The sequence below is a fragment of the Paramisgurnus dabryanus genome, chromosome 1 (genome assembly GCF_030506205.2).
Source record: "Paramisgurnus dabryanus chromosome 1, PD_genome_1.1, whole genome shotgun sequence".
Lineage (NCBI taxonomy): Eukaryota > Metazoa > Chordata > Actinopteri > Cypriniformes > Cobitidae > Paramisgurnus > Paramisgurnus dabryanus.
This window is the reverse complement of record NC_133337.1, coordinates 69,994,083-70,007,463: the sequence shown is the minus strand read 5'-3', so window position 1 is coordinate 70,007,463 and position 13,381 is coordinate 69,994,083. Positions and strand designations below refer to the sequence as shown.

General features: G+C 41.6%; 1 protein-coding gene across 1 annotated transcript in view; it reads right to left on the bottom strand.

Moving 5' to 3' along the window:
- LOC135734447 (putative serine protease 46) overlaps nucleotides 1-13,381 on the bottom strand; it is a 662,394-nt gene that overhangs the window by 177,928 nt on the left and 471,085 nt on the right. The gene's annotated exons all lie outside the window — the stretch shown is intronic.

Genomic DNA, 13,381 nt, shown 5'->3' with positions numbered 1-13,381 from the left:
CGCCCTTCAACAAAAAGTCAAGATCTTCGCAATTTATCATCGCAAAGGGCTTAACATCAGTCAGACCGAATATGATGATGATTTGATTAAATCTCTAAGAGCAGTAAATCACAGCGTAAAACATGGTATTTCCTCCTACCTCTAGGTGGCGCTATGAGTGAAGTTGAATATTGGCATTGAAATGTGTTCAGGCCAAGACTCTTATCAAACGTATGAAGCGTGGGGCAGATTGGACATTGTATGCCTGAGTTAGAGCCACTTCCTGTTTCATGGCGAAAATGCAGAAATTTGTCAGGCCGCCACGGACACACCCTCCAACGAAAAGTCAAGATCTCCGCAATTTAACATCGCAAAGGCCTTTACAAGAGATTGACCAAATATGACGATGATCGGATTAAATCTGTAGTAGGAGTTCGTTAAAGTATGAAGCCTGGAAATGACCAAATTTGCACAAAAATCAAGGCAAAAAATCAAAATGGCGGACTTCCTGTTGGGTTTAGAGCTTCGCTCCAAGAGACTTTTTTGTAGGTCTTGGGGTGATAGATGATCCTACCAAATTTCGTATCTGTACGTTTTTCGTAGCGGGGGGGCTGTTCTCTTGAAATTTTGCAGGTGGCGCTATCGAGCCATTTTTACACGCCCACTTCTGGCGCCTATACCACATGTAAATTTTCGCCACTTCTGACATGTGTGCAAAATTTCATGAGTTTTCGAGCATGTTTCGCCCCTCAAAAATGCGATTCACTTTGGAGAAGAAGAAGAATAAATAATTAAAACTGCAAGCAGTGATGGAAGGGCCCTCGCACGCATGTGCACCGCCACTCTATGGCCTTAGTAAAGCAATGAAACAGGGGGATTGAAATTTCAGTGGGTAAATATAAGCGGATATTCAAAGGAACTTTGAAGTGCCACACCTCCTTTGTGCAGCAGGTGGCGCTATGATTGTATTTGATTGTTGTAACATTGATGTGTTGAGGCCAGGACCCTTGTCAAACGTATGATGTCTGTGACAGGTCGGACATTGCATGCCTGAGTTACAACAGCTTTCTCATGGAGAAACATCACTCTTTGCGAGGCCGCCATGGACACGCCCTTCAACGAAAAGTCAAGATCTTCGCAATTTATCATCGCAAAGGGCTTAAGATCAGTCTCACCTGATATGACAATGATTTGATTAAATCTCTGAGAACAGTGAATCACAGCGTAAAACAAGGCATTTACTGCTACCTCTAGGTGGCGCTAGGACTGAAGCTGAATATTGGCATTGAAATGTGTTCAGGCCAAGACTCTTATCAAACGTGTGAAGTGTGGGGTAGATTGGACATTGTATGCCTTAGTTATTACAACTTCCGGTTTCATGGCGAAAACGCTGAAATTTGTCAGGCCGCCACAGACACACCTTCCAACGAAAAGTCAAAAGCTCCGCAATTTAACATCGCAAAGGCCTTTAGATGAGATTGACCAAATATGATGACGATCTGACAAAATCTCTAGGAGGAGTTCGTTAAAGTACGAAGCCTGGAAATGACAAAATTTGCACAGAAATCACAGCAAAAATTAAAAATGGCTTACTTCCTGTGAGGTTTAGAGCTTCGCTCCAAGAGACTTTTTTGTAGGTCTTGGGGTGATATATGACCCTACCAAATTTCGTTTCTGTAGGATTTTCGTAGCGGCGGGGCTGTTCTCTTGAAATTTTGCAGGTGGCGCTATCGAGCCATTTCTGCACGCCCACTTCTGGCGCCTATGCCACATGTAAATTTTTGCCACTTCTGACGTGTGTGCAACGTTTTATGACTTTTTGAGCTTGTTTAGCCTGTCAAAATGCGATTCATTTAGCGATACTTTGCCAGGCCCCCACGGACACGCCCTTTAATGAAAAGTCAAGGTCGTTGCTTTTTATCATCACACAAGGTCTTGAGATTACACTGGTGAAATATGATGTTGATATGGTTAAATACCTAAGAGCAGTAAGTCACAGCGTCAAACATGGTATTTCCTGCTGCCTCTAGGTGGCGCTATGAGTGTTACTGAATTATGCCATGTTGATGTGTTCAGGCCTGGACCCTTATCAAACGTGTGAAGTCAGGGGCAGATCGGACAATGTATGCCTGAATTACATCAGCTTCCTGTTTCATGGCGAAACATTACACTTTGCCAGGCCGCCACGGACACGCCCTCCAATGAAAAGTCAAAAGCTCCGCAATTTAGCATCGCAAAGGCCTTTAGATGATACTGACCAAATATGATGATGATCGGATTAAATCTCTAGGAGGAGTTCGTTAAAGTACGACGCTTGGAAATGTCAAAAAATGACAGAGAAAATTCAAAATGGCTGACTTCCTGTGGGGTTTAGAGCTTAGCTCCAAGAGACTTTTTTGTAGGTCTTGGAGTAATAGATGATCCTACCAAATTTCGTATCTGTAAGTTTTTCGTAGTGGGGGGGCTGTTCTCTTGAAATTTTGCAGGTGGCGCTATCGAGCCATTTTTACACGCCCACTTCTGACGCCTATACTACATGTAAATTTTCGCCACTTCTGACGCGTGTGCAAATTTTCATGAGTTTTCGGGTATGTTTAGGCCCTCAAAAATGCGATCCATTTCGGAGAAGAAGAAGAAGAAGAAGAAGAAGAAGAAGAATTAAAGCTGCAAGCAGCGATGGAAGGGCCCTCGCACGCATGTGCACCGCCACCCTATGGCCTTAGTAAAGCATTGAACCAGGGGGATATGAATTAAAGTGGGTAAATATAGGTGGATATTCAAAGAAAAATTGATGTGCCACAATGCCTGTGTGCAGTAGGTGGCGCTATGACTGAACCTGATTATTGTTAAATTGACGTGTTCAGGCCGGGACCCTTAACAAACGTGTGAAGTCTGGGGCAGATCGAACAATGTATGCCTGAATTACAACAGCTTCCTGTTTCATGGAGAAACATCACACTTTGCCAGGCTGCCACGGACACGCTCTCCAACGAAAAGTCAAGATCTTCACAATTTATCATCGCAAAAGGCTAAAGATCAGTCTGAGCAAATATGATGATGATTTTATTAAATCTCTAAGAGCAGTAAATCACAACGCAAAACATGGCATTTCCTGCTACCTCTAGGTGGGGCTATGACTGAAGCTGAATATTGGCATTGAAATGTGTTCAGGTTAAGACACTTATCAAACATGTGAAGTGTGTGGCAGATTGGACATTGAATGCCTGAGTTAGAACCACTTCCTGTTTCATGGCGAAAACGCTGAACTTTGTCAGGCCGCCACGGACACACCCTCCAACGAAAAGTCAAAAGCTCCGCAATTTAACATCGCAAAGGCCTTTAGATTAGACTGACCAAATATGATGACGATCTGATAAAATCTCTAGGAGGAGTTCGTTAAAGTACGAAGCCTGGAAATGACAAAATTTGCACAGAAATCACAGCAAAAATTCAAAATGCCCGACTTCCTGTGGGGTTTAGAGCTCAGCTCCAAGAGACTTTTTTGTAGGTCTTGGGGTGATAGATGATCCTACAAAATTTCGTATCTGTACGTTTTTCGTAGTGGGGGGGCTATTCTTTTGAAATTTTGCAGGTGGCGCTATTGAGCCATTTTTACACGCCCACTTCTGGCGCCTATGCCACATGTAAATTTTCGCCACTTCTGATGTGTGTGCAAAATTTCATGAGTTTTCGAGTGTGTTTAGCCCCTCAAAAATGCCATCCATTTCGGAGAAGAAGAATAAGAATAATAATAATAATAATTAAAACTGCAAGCAGTGATGGAAGGGCCCTCGCACGCATGTGCACCGCCACTCTATGGCCTTAGTAAAGCAATGAACCAGGGGGATTGAAATTTCAGTGGGTAAATATAGGCGGATATTCAAAGGAACTTTGAAGTGCCACACCTCCTTTGTGCAGCAGGTGGCGCTATGATTGTATTTGATTGTTGTAACATTGATGTGTTGAGGCCAGGACCCTTGTCAAACGTATGATGTCTGTGACAGGTCGGACATTGCATGCCTGAGTTACAACAGCTTTCTCATGGAGAAACATCACTCTTTGAGAGGCCGCCACGGACACACCCTTCAACGAAAAGTCAAGATCTTCGCAATTTATCATCGCAAAGGGCTTAAGATCAGTCTCACCTGATATGATAATGATTTGATTAAATCTCTGAGAACAGTGAATCACAGCGTAAAACAAGGCATTTACTGCTACCTCTAGGTGGCGCTAGGACTGAAGCTGAATATTGGCATTGAAATGTGTTCAGGCCAAGACTCTTATCAAACATGTGAAGTGTGGGGTAGATTGGACATTGTATGCCTTAGTTATAACAACTTCCGGTTTCATGGCGAAAACGCTGAACTTTGTCAGGCCGCCACGGACACACCTTCCAACAAAAAGTCAAAAGCTCCGCAATTTAACATCGCAAAGGCCTTTAGATGAGATTGACCAAATATGATGACGATCTGACAAAATCTCTAGGAGGAGTTCGTTAAAGTACGAAGCCTGGAAATGACAAAATTTGCACAGAAATCACAGCAAAAATTAAAAATGGCTGACTTCCTGTGAGGTTTAGAGCTTCGCTCCAAGAGACTTTTTTGTAGGTCTTGGGGTGATATATGACCCTACCAAATTTCGTTTCTGTAGGATTTTCGTAGCGGCGGGGCTGTTCTCTTGAAATTTTGCAGGTGGCGCTATCGAGCCATTTCTGCACGCCCACTTCTGGCGCCTATGCCACATGTAAATTTTTGCCACTTCTGACGTGTGTGCAACGTTTTATGACTTTTTGAGCTTGTTTAGCCTGTCAAAATGCGATTCAATTAGCGATACTTTGCCAGGCCGCCACGGACACGCCCTTTAATGAAAAGTCAAGGTCGTTGCTTTTTATCATCACACAAGGTCTTGAGATTACACTGGTGAAATATGATGTTGATATGGTTAAATACCTAAGAGCAGTAAGTCACAGCGTCAAACATGGTATTTCCTGCTGCCTCTAGGTGGCGCTATGAGTGTTACTGAATTATGCCATGTTGATGTGTTCAGGCCTGGACCCTTATCAAACGTGTGAAGTCAGGGGCAGATCGGACAATGTATGCCTGAATTACATCAGCTTCCTGTTTCATGGCGAAACATTACACTTTGCCAGGCCGCCACGGACACGCCCTCCAATGAAAAGTCAAAAGCTCCGCAATTTAGCATCGCAAAGGCCTTTAGATGATACTGACCAAATATGATGATGATCGGATTAAATCTCTAGGAGGAGTTCGTTAAAGTACGACGCTTGGAAATGTCAAAAAATGACAGAGAAAATTCAAAATGGCTGACTTCCTGTGGGGTTTACAGCTTAGCTCCAAGAGACTTTTTTGTAGGTCTTGGAGTAATAGATGATCCTACCAAATTTCGTATCTGTAAGTTTTTCGTAGTGGGGGGGCTGTTCTCTTGAAATTTTGCAGGTGGCGCTATCGAGCCATTTTTACACGCCCACTTCTGACGCCTATACTACATGTAAATTTTCGCCACTTCTGACGCGTGTGCAAATTTTCATGAGTTTTCGGGTATGTTTAGGCCCTCAAAAATGCGATCCATTTCGGAGAAGAAGAAGAAGAAGAAGAATAATAATAATAAACGGAGCAAAAACAATAGGGTCCTCACACCCTGGTGTGCTCGGGCCCTAATTAAAACTGCAAGCAGTGATGGAAGGGCCCTCGCACGCATGTGCACCACCACTCTATGGCCTTAGTAAAGCAATGAACCAGGGGGATTGAAATTTCAGTGGGTAAATATAGGCGGATATTTAAAGGAACTTTGAAGTTCCACACCTCCTTTGTGCAGCATGTGGCGCTATGATTGTAATTGATTGTTGTAACATTGATGTGTTGAGGCCAGGACCCTTGTCAAACGTATGATGTCTGTGACAGGTCGGACATTGCATGCCTAAGTTACAACAGCTTTCTCATGGCGAAACATCACTCTTTGCGAGGCCGCCACGGACACGCCCTTCAACGAAAAGTCAAGATCTTCGCAATTTATCATCGCAAAGGGCTTAAGATCAGTCTCACCTGATATGATAATGATCTGATTAAATCTATGAGAACAGTGAATCACAGCGTAAAACAAGGCATTTCCTGCTACCTCTAGGTGGCGCTAGGACTGAATCTGAATATTGGCATTGAAATGTGTTCAGGCCAAGACTCTTATCAAACATGTCAAGTGTGGGGCAGATTGGACATTGTATGCCTTAGTTATAACAACTTCCTGTTTCATGGCGAAAACGCTGAACTTTGTCAGGCCGCCACGGACACACCTTCCAACGAAAAGTCAAAAGCTCTGCAATTTTACATCGCAAAGGCCTTTAGATGAGATTGACCAAATATGATGACGATCTGACAAAATCTCTAGGAGGAGTTCGTTAAAGTACGAAGCCTGGAAATGACAAAATTTGCACAGAAATCACAGCAAAAATTAAAAATGGCTGACTTCCTGTGAGGTTTAGAGCTTCGCTCCAAGAGACTTTTTTGAAGGTCTTTGGGTAATATATGACCCTACCAAATTTCGTATCTGTATGTTTATCGTAGTGGGGGGGCTGTTCTCTTGAAATTTTGCAGGTGGCGCTATCGAGCCATTTTTAGACGCCCACTTCTGACGCCTATACTACATGTAAATTTTCGCCACTTCTGACGCGTGTGCAAATTTTCATGAGTTTTCGAGTATGTTTAGCCCCTCAAAAATGCGATCCATTTCGGAGAAGAAGAATAAGAATAATATTAATAATAATAAACGGAGCAAAAACAATAGGGTCCTCACACCCCGGTGTGCTCGGGCCCTAATAATAAACGAAGCAAAAACAATAGGGTCCTCACACCCTGGTGTGCTCGGGCCCTAATAATAATAAACGGAGCAAAAACAATAGGGTCCTCACACCCTGGTGTGCTCGGGCCCTAATTAAAACTGCAAGCAGTGATGGAAGGGCCCTCGCACGCATGTGCACCGCCACTCTATGGCCTTAGTAAAGCAATGAACCAGGGGGATTGAAATTTCAGTGGGTAAATATAGGCGGGTATTCAAAGGAACTTTGATGTGCCACACCTCCTTTGTGCAGCAGGTGGCGCTATATTGTAATTGATTGTTGTAACATTGATGTGTTGAGGCCAGGACCCTTGTCAAACGTATGATGTCTGTGACAGGTCGGACATTGCATGCCTGAGTTACAACAGCTTTCTCATGGCGAAACATCACTCTTTGCGAGGCCGCCACGGACACGCCCTTCAACGAAAAGTCAAGATCTTCGCAATTTATCATCGCAAAGGGCTTAAGATCAGTCTCACTTGATATGATAATGATTTGATTAAATCTCTGAGAACAGTGAATCACAGCGTAAAACAAGGCATTTCCTGCTACCTCTAGGTGGCGCTAGGACTGAAGCTGAATATTGGCATTGAAATGTGTTTAGGCCAAGGGCCAGATTTACTAAGCGCTTGCGCCAGCGTAAACCATCATTTTGGCGGTAAATAGCGATGTCGGAATTTACTAAGGACGCGCAGTGGATCATTAGCGCTGAAAAGGTGTGGTCTAGTTCTTTTTGCGACTGACCTGATTGCATATGCATTTCTAGGAGTTTCCCTTTCAGACGCAAACATTTTGGGAGGAGACTATTTAAATGATTCACGCAACGCGATTTACTAATGTTTGCGCATGTGTTATGTATGGCATTTGCGCGACTATTTAACGCCGAAAAAAAGCATGTCTTAAATCATTTTGCGCTCGAAATGGCTGCAATTGTTGTTGCTAGGAGGAGACATCGCAGAAATCAGAGACTGCATGGTAGAAGGGAGAGGATTTCCAGGATCATTTTACCAGATAAGTTCACGCGTCTCTCTGCCTTTATTTATCGGCCTGTATGTCACATGCACCTGCAGGAGCATCATCTCTGCTTATTTGCAACCATGCGCTAATTTGCGCTGCTCTTAGTAGATTGGTTGGTCATTATGGAAATCAGCTGTTGCGCCTGTGTTATTTAATTAGCGCTTTTTTAGTAAATAACCCGCAGATATCACCACTCCCATCAGCGCATTTTTGGAATTGCGCTCATGCACTAATTTGCCCTGTTTAGTAAATCTGGCCCCAAGACCCTTATCAAACATGTGAAGTGTGGGGCAGATTGGACATTGTATGCCTTAGTTATAACAACTTCCTGTTTCATGGCGAAAACGCTGAACTTTGTCAGGCCGCCACGGACACACCTTCCAACGAAAAGTCAAAAGCTCCGCAATTTAACATCGCAAAGGCCTTTAGATGAGATTGACCAAATATGATGACGATCTAACAAAATCTCTAGGAGGAGTTCGTTAAAGTACGAAGCCTGGAAATGACAAAATTTGCACAGAAATCACAGCAAAAATTAAAAATGGCTGACTTCCTGTGAGGTTTAGAGCTTCGCTCCAAGAGACTTTTTTGTAGGTCTTGGGGTGACATATGACCCTACCAAATTTCGTATCTGTAGGATTTTCGTAGCGGCGGGGCTGTTCTCTTGAAATTTTGCAGGTGGCGCTATCGAGCCATTTCTGCACGCCCACTTCTGGCGCCTATGCCACATGTAAATTTTTGCCACTTCTGACGTGTGTGCAACGTTTTATGACTTTTTGAGCTTGTTTAGCCTGTCAAAATGCGATTCATTTAGCGATACTTTGCCAGGCCGCCACGGACACGCCCTTTAATGAAAAGTCAAGGTCGTTGCTTTTTATCATCACACAAGGTCTTGAGATTACACTGGTGAAATATGATGTTGATATGGTTAAATACCTAAGAGCAGTAAGTCACAGCATCAAACATGGTATTTCCTGCTGCCTCTAGGTGGCGCTATGAGTGTTACTGAATTATGCCATGTTGATGTGTTCAGGCCTGGACCCTTATCAAACGTGTGAAGTCAGGGGCGGATCGGACAATGTATGCCTGAATTACATCAGCTTCCTGTTTCATGGCGAAACATTACACTTTGCCAGGCCGCCACGGACACGCCCTCCAATGAAAAGTCAAAAGCTCCGCAATTTAGCATCGCAAAGGCCTTTAGATGATACTGACCAAATATGATGATGATCGGATTAAATCTCTAGGAGGAGTTCGTTAAAGTACGACGCTTGGAAATGTCAAAAAATGACAGAGAAAATTCAAAATGGCTGACTTCCTGTGGGGTTTAGAGCTTAGCTCCAAGAGACTTTTTTGTAGGTCTTGGAGTAATAGATGACCCTACCAAATTTCGTGTCTGTACGTTTTTCGTAGTAGGGGGGCTGTTCTCTTGAAATTTTGCAGGTGGCGCTATTGAGCCATTTCTACACACCCACTTCTGACGCCTATACTACATGTAAATTTTCGCCACTTCTGACGCGTGTGCAAATTTTCATGAGTTTTCGGGTATGTTTAGGCCCTCAAAAATGCGATCCATTTCGGAGAAGAAGAAGAAGAAGAAGAAGAAGAAGAAGAAGAAGAAGAAGAAGAAGAAGAAGAATAAACGGAGCAAAAACAATAGGGTCCTCACACCCTGGTGTGCTCGGGCCCTAATAATAATAATAATAAACGGAGCAAAAACAATAGGGTCCTCACACCCTGGTGTGCTCGGGCCCTAAATATATAGTTGCAGAATAAATAAATCAGCTAAATCAGCAAATTTTTATCAGCATAATATTAGTTGTTTTTAAATAATTATTGTATTTATTGTTTACACGTAGTTTCTATGAAAAGTTTTACTGGATAGATTTGTAAATACAAACCATGAGTGCATGTGCGTCATATACACATTTAGCTCTTGTGCATGGGGTTAAAACAAATGTTTTGTTGAGATTTACTGCGTTTGTATTAGCTATTATGGCAACCCCTAACTGCACAAATTATGTTGGTCTTATTGGATTTAATAATAAACATTTAACAGCCAGTCAAAACGGAACACTTGTGTCCTACGCAATAGACTACCATTAGCTTTATTGGCTCACCGGAAGTCATAAACCGGAATGCACAAAGATGGCAGCACCCGCATTTACATCAAGAAACAGGTGGATACACCTCCAACACTGTGCAACAGTGAAAAGAGCCCGACCAGTGTTGTGATAAATTTGATTCATGTGAAAAACATGTTCCAATGGGCAGCAGGATACATGCATATTCATAACTTCGCTCCTCGTGGGAACAAGCGATTGGATTGCAAATTGTAGTTTATTTTCAGCTCTTTTTTATATTTCTGCAAGGTAACAAAGCCGGACATCATATGGTTTGTTTAGATGTAATTATTTACACATCAACAAAAAAATTACCTATACTTCGGTTCCTAAAATGCTACTGTCATGGTCAAGATCATACTAAAGCTGCATTAAATCTTCATTATGACACCCACAATATAAAACCACGAAAACCAATAAGATTTAGGCTATAGAGGGTTTTGACCGATTTCACGATCTGGGCGGTAACCCGGATGCGCGGCCATTGTGGAGGCACTCGCTGTAAAGAACTGAACTGAGTACAATGGAGTATTGTGCGCTTTGAATACTTTAAGTGAATTTACACATGTCTAAACAACCGAAAACACGTCCAAGATGCAAAGGCATATAGGGAAGGACCTGGACCACAAGAAAACGCACGATATTTCGAGAAATAACAATTTATAGGCGGGGCAGATCCCTACGAGTTAGCTCCCTCTTCTTGGACCAGTAACAACCCGGCGATTCTTCCTTCAGTTGCATATCCCGATAGTCAACTACCTGGTTTTCATGCCGAGCCCATGTGTCAATGTCAGCTTTCTTTATATAGCAAATTTAAAATAGTCAGTGTCCTACCAAAGTGCTTTACAGTCAAATAAGCACATAGTAAAACAATGGAAGCGATAATTGTTTTTACCATTTTACTATTAAAAATATTATTATCATTACAATAGAAAATTTGTTATGAGCAATTAAGCAAACTGACATTAAGGCATTGCAGTGCAAATTTTAGTTGTGTTTAAGTACATTTTGTGCAAACACTAAAAGTACGTACATATTAAATACTCTTTAAATAAAGCAAAACCACTAAAAGCATACTTGTTTTATACTTTATGTACTTCAATCATATTTCTAATACAATACTACTCTTTTTCCTGAGCTTTGCCAACCACAAGCGCCTCCTCTGATAACTTCTTGCATGCCTTTCCCTGGTTTTTAATAACTTTTGCAAGTCAATAATATTCCAAATGTTTTACTCAATCTGTCTTATTGGCACAACCTCAAACACGGCAATAATTAACCATTTTCCTTGACGACGTTCGGGATATACATCAGGGCCTGTGCTCTGTTGTGATACGGAGTGCCTCCAATATGGAGTCTTCCGCCCTGATGACACGTCGTGAAAACCCTCTATACACGAGTAAGAAAAACAAATGCATTCGCACAACTGACAACCTAAACACTAGAAATATTTACATCACGATGGAATATGCACACATAATGTATAGCATTGTGTGTTCTGTTTTTATAAATGATGATTTCTCAAACTACTACAAATATATACAGCAGCGTAATGCTTTATGAATAACGCAAGGAGTAAAAATAGGACTCATATTCAAGTAAAAACAACTCTTTTATGAGCTAATTTGCAAAAATAACCATAGAAACACATCTTTTAAATATAAAATACTTGAAATAATTCCGAAATATTATCCATGATCAATTATTCGACACGAATTAATAACATAACGCAACCGAAACAACAACCATATCTTACCGTCTTGAAGATAAGGACAAAATGGCGTCTACTTCTTCTTCTTCTTCTTCTTCTGTTGTTTAAATGGCGGGTGGCAAACCAACTAAAGGTGCATTTACCGCCACCTACTGGATTGGAGTATGGAGCACTACTTGGTTGTATACATTTAGTGAAAAAAAAAAAAAATAATAATAATAATAATAATAATAATAATAATCAAAAATACTACTATTAATAAACATTTCGTGTTTCCTATTTATATACACTTTGATGAACTACATGCTGTCTGGGTGTTTCCAACCTGTACTTTTAGTTTTTCATTGATCATTTCCACATTAATTCCCTCTATTTCCAAATACTTTTCAGCAGCTCTTACTATGATTTTAATTCTCTCTGTGCGACTTTCCGTTTGTGCTGAACAGTTAACCACTTCAGCTATAAATGCTACAAAAGACATTTTGTCAATCCCCATTGGATCTTTCTCAGTCTCTACTATGCTTTTATTCATTTCCAGAGGTGCAACTTTCTTAATTTCTTTCGCTTCCTGTTCCACTTTCTTCAGGGCCTCAGCATATGTTAACCCATTTTCCACTCTTACATTTTGTATTCTCAAGACTTTCTTCCTCGCTTGACATCCTCCGTACCCTGCGCTATGCTCTCCCCCACAGTTACAGCATTTAGGATTTACTCCTTGTTCGCATTTACCGTAATCATGCTCTCCTCCACATCTTGCACATCTTTGTTTCCCTCTACAAACTGCCGCAACATGGCCAAATCTTTGGCATTTGTAACATCTTAATGGCGGAGGTACATAAGGCCTAACCCTGTAACTCATGTATCCTAAATATACCCTTTCAGGTAGTTTATCCTCAACGAAATTTAGCATCACAGATAAACTATCCTTCTTTTCTTTGTCTTTGACATACTGAAGTCTTCTTACTTCCTTTACTACTGCTCCAGAGATATTCTTTTTGATTCTTTCTGTTGTCATGTCAATCGGGATTCCTGTTATTACTCCTCTTACCCAATTTCTCTCTTCTGGAATTTGACTTCTTACTTTTTCCCCCAGTAACGTCTTCATTCCTATTGCCTTTTCCTGTTGCTTGCTATCTTTGCAAAATAATAACAATTTACCACCCCTTACCATTTTTGCCTTCTCAATCAGCCCTATCTCATTATTAATTGCTTTAGTTAATTTTAACGGATTTATAGCAGATTCAGGTTCAGATTCGAATTGTATCATTACTTTATATTCCTCCTTTCGTATTCCTAACTGATGTCTTCCCTTATCACTATCAGAATCTGAAAACTGGTCCCAGTTTGTCTTTCTTTTCCGATTTTCAACTACTTTCCATTCATTACTTCCATTCTCCGCACCTGACACTTCCTCCTCCATTTCCAGATCACTTCCAAAATCACTTATGTTTCCAACCATGCACTCCACTCTCAACCCGGCTGTTGCCAACCTTTGGCCGAGCCTGTGTTTGTTTCTTCCATCGAATCATGGGACTTCTCAACAATTTTCCAACACGTTAAAGCTTAACTTTGAACTCAACCGCCATCAAAGCTCATGAGTCTTCCTGGGGGTCTCTCCATGGCGTCTACTAAACGGGAAAGGTGCTCTTTGCAAACACGTCGCAGCGCCCCTAGTGTTTATGCCCGACACCGTATTTTAATA